Below are 7,273 nucleotides of genomic sequence, written 5' to 3'. Positions count from 1 at the left end.
CAGGGTGGCTTGTGTGGCAGGGGAGGGGGCACATAGCCAGGGGGACGTGGGGAGATCACACCTACAGGCATGATTAGTGTGGAAATGAGTGTTTGCTTAGCTGATCCTTTGTTACTGACTACTTATAAAGTGCATATTGCATTATCCTTAATATTTGTTTGTGAGCATCTCCACAATATTTAAATTAATTTAAAAAATCTTTAAATTGTATTTTTAAAATTGTGCAGGAGTAAATTCATGCTCAATCTAACTGGTTTTATGAAGCCTAATGCAAGAAGGATAGAAAACTGCATTGGACTCTGCTTTTGCAGACTTCGGACTTATAAATGTCTATACATGTGCTCTGGGGCGGGAGGCACCCATAAATTCTCTCTCCTCCCTCATACTGTTACTGAAGTGGGACATTACTTTGGAAGAAAAGATTTTATCCGTGTTGAACATGAAAAATTGATTGAAATGGCCAAATCTGGCATAGTGGAGAGAGTCTCCATTTCCTTGGCTGCCATACCCTCCCACCTTTTCCACTTCCATATAGAATGATAGAACTGTCGTGCTGGAAGGAACCTCACAGGCCATTAATGCAGTCATGCTCATTTCTACTCCTATCTCTGTCCTCACACTTTGTTTTTTCTATATCCCCAAAATTTGTGCACTGTCCTTTTTCTACAGTCCTCCAAAACACCTTTCCAGCTCAACCTTACCATAGTCCTTCATACACCTCTGTCCCCTATAGTTTTCTTTCACACTCACTCTTCTGCACCCCTCTTCAATGCCCCCATATACCCAGGAAGTTAGAGTGTCTTCCGGAAGGCCATGGTTCCTAGAATCACTATTCCTACCCTTCCTATTTTTATTACATATTTGTAAGTTGCTCATCTCCTAGTCTCCAAGAAACATGACAACTTTTTAAAAGAAGGGTTTTATAGGTTTACATAAAAAATATGGAGAGGCAATTAATAAATTTAGCTGATTTTTGAACAAGAGATTCCTGAGATGGTCACCCTAAAAATAAGCTGTTTCAAAGTTACGTAAAGTTTTGGGGCTTTTCTATTTAGGGATATCTGTCAGCAGGCCTATACCATTTTGTTGCTACAGCTATGCTGGTAGAATTTAGCTTCCACCACTTCCAGAGAAACCAGTATAGATATAATATTATAATATAAAAGCACATCAAGGCCCATAACATTGCCAGTGTAGAAATGCTTTAATGCTTTCTTGGATACACCTGGGGAAGAAAACACATAAAACAATACATAAACAATATTTGTGTCTCCTAGCTGTTACTTGCTACATGGTCCCCAAAAAACCCCACAAATGGAAACATGAAAAATTATTAGATCATTATGGAGCTACACAACTAGATGAAGTAGTTTTGGACAATCCATTCAGATTGCTAAAATAAAACTTACGCTTGTTTGTTAAACTAACAGAACTTCAGAATCAGTCCCATCCTAAGACAGAACCATAAAGGAAACCAGAGAAAATATCTTTCAACAGAGGTTTGAATCTAGAGCCTCCGACATCAGAAAACAACTCTACTGCTTGATGTAATGGAATACATCTTTCACTTGATTGTAGTAGTACACTCTTATTCTCAATTATAGGCTAGAGAAAAATATAAAATACTGACTCCAGAAGTGAGTTACTTGCACCCTTAAACACTCCAATGAAAGCCAGTAATTCTATGCTCACCTTTTCAATAACTGCTATTAGTGATATTCTCCTCAATCAACATAAAAAAAGCTTCATTATCCACCTCCACTAGAAAGAAGGTATGCATCATTGTCCCACTTTTGCAAAGGGGGAATTATGAGTCATGTCCACTGAACCACCCTCTCTCTCAGAAAGAAATAGGCTACATTCAAGCTTGGCCAAGCTGTCCATTCAATCAAGCTTCTCCTATCGCTTACCTCCACAAAGCACTGACAGACTTACACAAATGAACATGATGTATTTATTTTCTCAGCAGTGGAAGGAGCTCCAGGAAAAAGAGAAAAAGATACTCATGCAGTTAAGGCAACAGACTGAGACCTGGGAAAACTTTGGCAGATCCTGTTCTCTTTTGTGATACTGGGTAAGTCACGTCAGAATTTTCAGATGGCGTCAAGTTTTGACTTAGGGCAGGCAATGAAATAATTTCAGGAAGGGTCACTGATGTCTTGACACAGAGCCAGCTGGTTCTAACTTGCCCTTTTACAACAGGTGGGAGCTTTGGAAAACCACCCTGCCCACAGGCCAGCAGACATGAGAACATGCTAGAAGTGAGTTTCGGACAGATGCAGAAGAGACAAAGAACAGAGGAAATTAGCAAGCCCTCTCTTTTCAACCCCAGGATCTGTAGCTCTCCAGTCACGTTAGAATTACTTAAATTTAAAACACCAAAGGAAATCCACCAGACCAAAAATCTTCAATAGGTGGAGTTAAGGTTACAGACACTTAACATTACCTAGATTAGTTATACAAATAGTAAAAGTCACCTTAATTCCACATTTACTATTTTTCTAATATTTGGTCTTTGTTTACTGTAGATCTAATTTTCTTGTATGGGATATGTGGAAATAACCTTAGCTTTACATTTCCTGATTCTGTAATGTTTAAACACAGAAATTAAAACTCATTTAGAAAAAGCATGACTGTTACAGTCACAAACTTAATTTCACCTTAATTAAATGTTTCTTTTGGGTGAATACATATATTTGAAAATGTTCAAAATAAGTAGACACTGCATTAACATTTGCAAATTCAACAGGGAACAGTGAATGAATAAACAGAAGGAGGGCAGAGCAGTGTCTGTGGGGGTGGGGCATGGAAGAGGGAAATAATTAGATCAGTGGTTCTCAACTTCATTAGACTCAAGGCACCCCTCAGAAAATGCCAGTTCTTAGTTTTTTCTTTTCTTCCCTGCTATGGAAAAATAATAGAGCAGTTTTTCTGCTGCAAAGAACTTGGAAAGACTACAACAGCTCAGAATGTTTTTCATATGATGGATTCTTATTTGAAATCTCTGGTTTATCTTGTGAATCATGTTTGCACACCTAACAGTGCAAACTTTGCATGGCACCATAGGGCATCCTTGAAAGGATCTCAAGGCACTGCAAGGCGTTGCAACACCACGGCTGTGAATCAATGGATTAGTAGAATGTGGACTCAACATGGATAGTTGCCACGCAGAAGAGAAGCAGACGAAGAGAAAAGAAGGAAAAACTGGCTGGATGGAAAGGATACGTGGTCCTGTAGCTCACCATGCCCTGAAGTTCTTCCACTCAGGTGCTCTCACTCAGTATTTTCCCAACCGACTTGAGTCCTCTAATATACCATACAACAAAGCAGACCAGTGAAATCCAGGCAGGTTGCAGGTAGAGGAGTTGGACCAGGAAATGATGGAGAGCTCAGAAATGAGATTTAGACTCAAGAGTGCTCAGCCTAAGCACTACTAGTTAGCTCTTTCCCTACAACACTATCTGACCTCACAATTTATCAGGGAAGTCCTTCACTTGGGTAAATCATAGGATGCTTGTTCAGGAAAGCCTACTTCATTAGCAAAGCTTAAAGTTATAGTTACCAGAGAAAGGCAGGAAATAGAGGTGCTAGAAAGAAGAAGGAAATAATCTGAGACAATGGGAGAAGGGGAGCACAGCAGAACAGAATAAGGAAGAAGCCTCTGAGTTACAGACAAGGCTGACTGTTTACCTGGCTTACACCCGGATATATGCAGGGCATAGCTGATGAGTGAAGGAGGTGAACAGGGCAGCATCAGAAAATAGTACTTAGTAACAGCTTTGAGTAAACTCCATCAGCCAGCCAACCTTCCTGATTCAATTAGGTTATCTTAAATAACTGCATGCACTTTATTTTAAAACATTATAAATATCCTAGGTCAAAGGTATCATTGGAATGTGCACTGATATGAATATTACCATTTGTATTTCTTAGGCAAAAGGAACCAAAAGTGAGAAAGATACCCAAAAAAGTTTTACTAGGAAAAGCAGAATGAAAAAATTCCCTCTGCAAAAAATAACAACATTTTATGGAAAAGTTACACAGCAAGTTCCATTGTTCCTTGGAGAGTTGTTTTGTTCAATTCGGAGGCTAAATCATTATAATATCATGAACATATAGGAAATGTTATATTCATTCTTCAAGTGGAAAGCAAAACACGAACTACAGAATCCATACAGAAGCCTCCATAGTTAGTGTATCAACATTCTAACTTACATTAGGTCATCACTATTTTTACCGTAGTTACTACTGCAAGATAAATTTCAGGCTGGTTATCATATTAAGGACATCTGTACATCTCAGTTACACTCCTACAACAAGCAGAACCAGTACCTGTCTGAACTTTTCAATTAAAATCTTGACCCTGAGCCATGGAAAGATCTATTTTCTGAAATTTCCCTGCAGCTGCAAACTTGGAACCAATTAAAAAATGCCACCCATTGTAGCAGTTAAACTTTGCATATGCCTATTCCGTTCAATATAATTCAGGAGACCAATTCTTAGTGCCATACTCTGCTGTACCTCTAACAACGAAGAACCAATTCCTAACACAAGCAAGTAGAGATACTGCTAGTAAACTCATCTACCATGTAATTTAGTAAGATGCATGTCTGTGGATCAAGGTTTAAAAACAAACCTCAAGGTTCAAACCCTGGACTGATAACACAACTACAGGGTGCCATACCCCTGCAGACATTCAGTGACTTAAACAGGGCTCCAAAAGGAGTGTAGCCACCTGCCCACACCAGACTGAACATTCCCCAGCCCCTCTTACTTTTAAGTTACCCCACACACAAGCTCTCCATCACCTCTTAAGGCATCCTACTTTACTGTAAATTGGAGGCCTTTAAAAAATTGCATATATACACCTGCCTACATTTTTCTGTTTGGGGTTGATTTTCTATAGAATGGGTTTATCTGTACCTAGTTTATCCCCGAGTTTGTTTTACCATAGTTTTTAATAAAAATCAAAACAACATCATGAATAATCCTTAATGAGAACTAGCCTTATGTGCAAACAGATTTTATTTTTTTCTTTAAACATGTCCAAGTAATTTAGTGGGGAAAAAAGTTTTGTGCATCTTTTTGAGGAGGTAAGTTATTTTAGGGTTGGAGTGTTGCAGCCATGATGGGCCAGGAAAGGTCCAAAGATCAGCACTTTTTTGCAGTACCTTTTACTGGACCAACTGTATAGCAAGGAGAACTGCTAGACAACCTTTTGGGTAACATGCACCCTTCCTCAGACAGCTGATGCTCAAAAGCTGGTCCAACAGTTCTTCCTACCATATAGCCAGTCCAATAAAATATATCACATAATTTATTTTCTCAGTCACTTAACTCCAAATGAAAAAATGTATTTTTTCTTCTTTTTATCCAATCTTTAGATCAAGGGCATGAAAAAATTCAGCCCAAAGAAAAAAACTTCCTCTTCCATGTCATAAACAAGAGTACAATAGCTCGTTTGCCATCAATAGCTTTAATGCTATAAAAAATACTACAGGACTATTTATGTAGTAATGCAAGTACAACTAGACTATGCAGTAAAACAAAAAAACACAAGGTAGAACTGGACCCTAGTATAAATGTTTAGTTTTTAGACTACCAAGATAACCAATAGTAATGTTTCTATTTAAGTCAACATGGAATGGGAACATATTGCCTATCCAAATTTTATCTATAAAATATCAACCTACGATTTATCTGTAACTTTTTATTGATCCTTTCCACAAGATAGTAGAAGGAAAGTTAACATCATCACAGCTACTTCGCTTAATAATATTCAGTGAAATCCATGCCTCCTTTAAGTGTGAAACATTTGCTGGACTGGGAGAGGTATTTCTTTTCTAAGGGTCTTGGCCCCTCTTGTCAGAGTTATCAATTCATAAGGAAAACACTGTAAACTTGTTTACAGTGCTACATTCTGACGGGGTTGAATTTACACAAGTGCAAAGGGAGGAAGCATGTATTTATATGTATCATTTTTCTTTTAGATTCTATTAACTGTAAGAGGAACACGCCTTACTGTAACCTATTAAAAAGGCTATTTGTAAACGTATCTTCTCTTAGAATTAGAGTACTCTTGTAGTTGTGATGGTCCAGGAAATGTGCAAGAAGCATGTTTTTTTTTAGTGATATCTTTTATTGCATCAACTGTGAGATATGCCAGATGAGCCTTTGGGTACAAAGTACCCATAGTGACAGTGGATTAACAGGAGTACTATGGAGCATACATGTTACATACCTTTAAAAAATGAACCATTTAAATTAAAACACTATTTATCATTAAATTCAGAAAAAAAATGCCTTTACTGAAGAAGTGGACAAGGGAGCTTAGCCCAACAGCAACTATGTTAATTCCTAAAGAAAACCTAAAAAGTGTATTTATAAAAATGTGAAACAATTACAGTATCAAGTTCCTGACACATTAATATTTTACCAACGTGCACATTTTAAGTGCGTTTTTGACTGTGTAATCTGAAGTCAGAAAAGAGACCATTAAAAGCAGCAGTAACATAGCTTGTCTCCAGTCAAAATGTAGCCTTCTATATTATTACAACTTGACATGTATATGACAGCAAAAATCCATACCGCTTCAAAATTAAGGTCTAAAATTGATATCACTTCTTCAAACTAAAAATCCTAGGAATATGCTTAATTTAGATCTGGGGTCTTTTCCTAGATTCAGTGCGACTTCCGGACAGATCATTTAAACGTGTGGGCCTTGGTTTCCCTGTTTATAAAATAGGGCTCATAAATAGCTGAGGGTTGTGAGATTTAGTTAGAGGCTGTATAACGTTTTTAACCCCTTGAAAAGATAACTGAATAGTGAGAAGTGAACGGGGAGAATTACGCTGGCAGCCAATTAGTGAAAAAACCCACTACAATGTCAGCACCTACATTATAGATGCTTCAGGCATATGTACCCATTGAAGAACAGGTAGTTGTTCACCTAGAACTGCATTTTTTGCAGCTAGCTAAGAAGCCAAGAACGGTTGGAGTGGATTTTTATTGCTAGTACTCGCAGGAAGAGGGAGGGAGGGGTCCTGGTACCAGGAAAAGGACTCTGGTTTGCTGCACATTGGGATTGAGAGGTGGCAAACACCGTGTCAGTCAAACCTTAAATCTGCATTTAAAAAATCCAGTTACACGTGTAGGGTATCCTCTTGCAAGAAAAATGGGGTTAACAGTGGACCTGGGGAAGGGGTTGCCTGTATATTCAAACACATTTTCTGCAGCTGCACGAGCAGCACCGCATGGGGGTGGAGGGTGGGGG

At 38.3% G+C, this 7,273-nt stretch overlaps 1 protein-coding gene across 1 annotated transcript in view; it reads right to left on the bottom strand.

Moving 5' to 3' along the window:
- ZC3H6 (zinc finger CCCH-type containing 6) overlaps nucleotides 1-7,273 on the bottom strand; it is a 75,123-nt gene that overhangs the window by 67,218 nt on the left and 632 nt on the right. The window lies entirely within an intron of this gene.

Source organism: Gavialis gangeticus, unplaced genomic scaffold (assembly GCF_001723915.1).
Source record: "Gavialis gangeticus isolate Ggan-Ray unplaced genomic scaffold, GavGan_comp1, whole genome shotgun sequence".
Taxonomy (NCBI): Eukaryota; Metazoa; Chordata; order Crocodylia; family Gavialidae; genus Gavialis; species Gavialis gangeticus.
The sequence above is the reverse complement of the archived record's forward strand: the minus strand, read 5'-3'. Positions and strand labels throughout refer to the sequence as shown.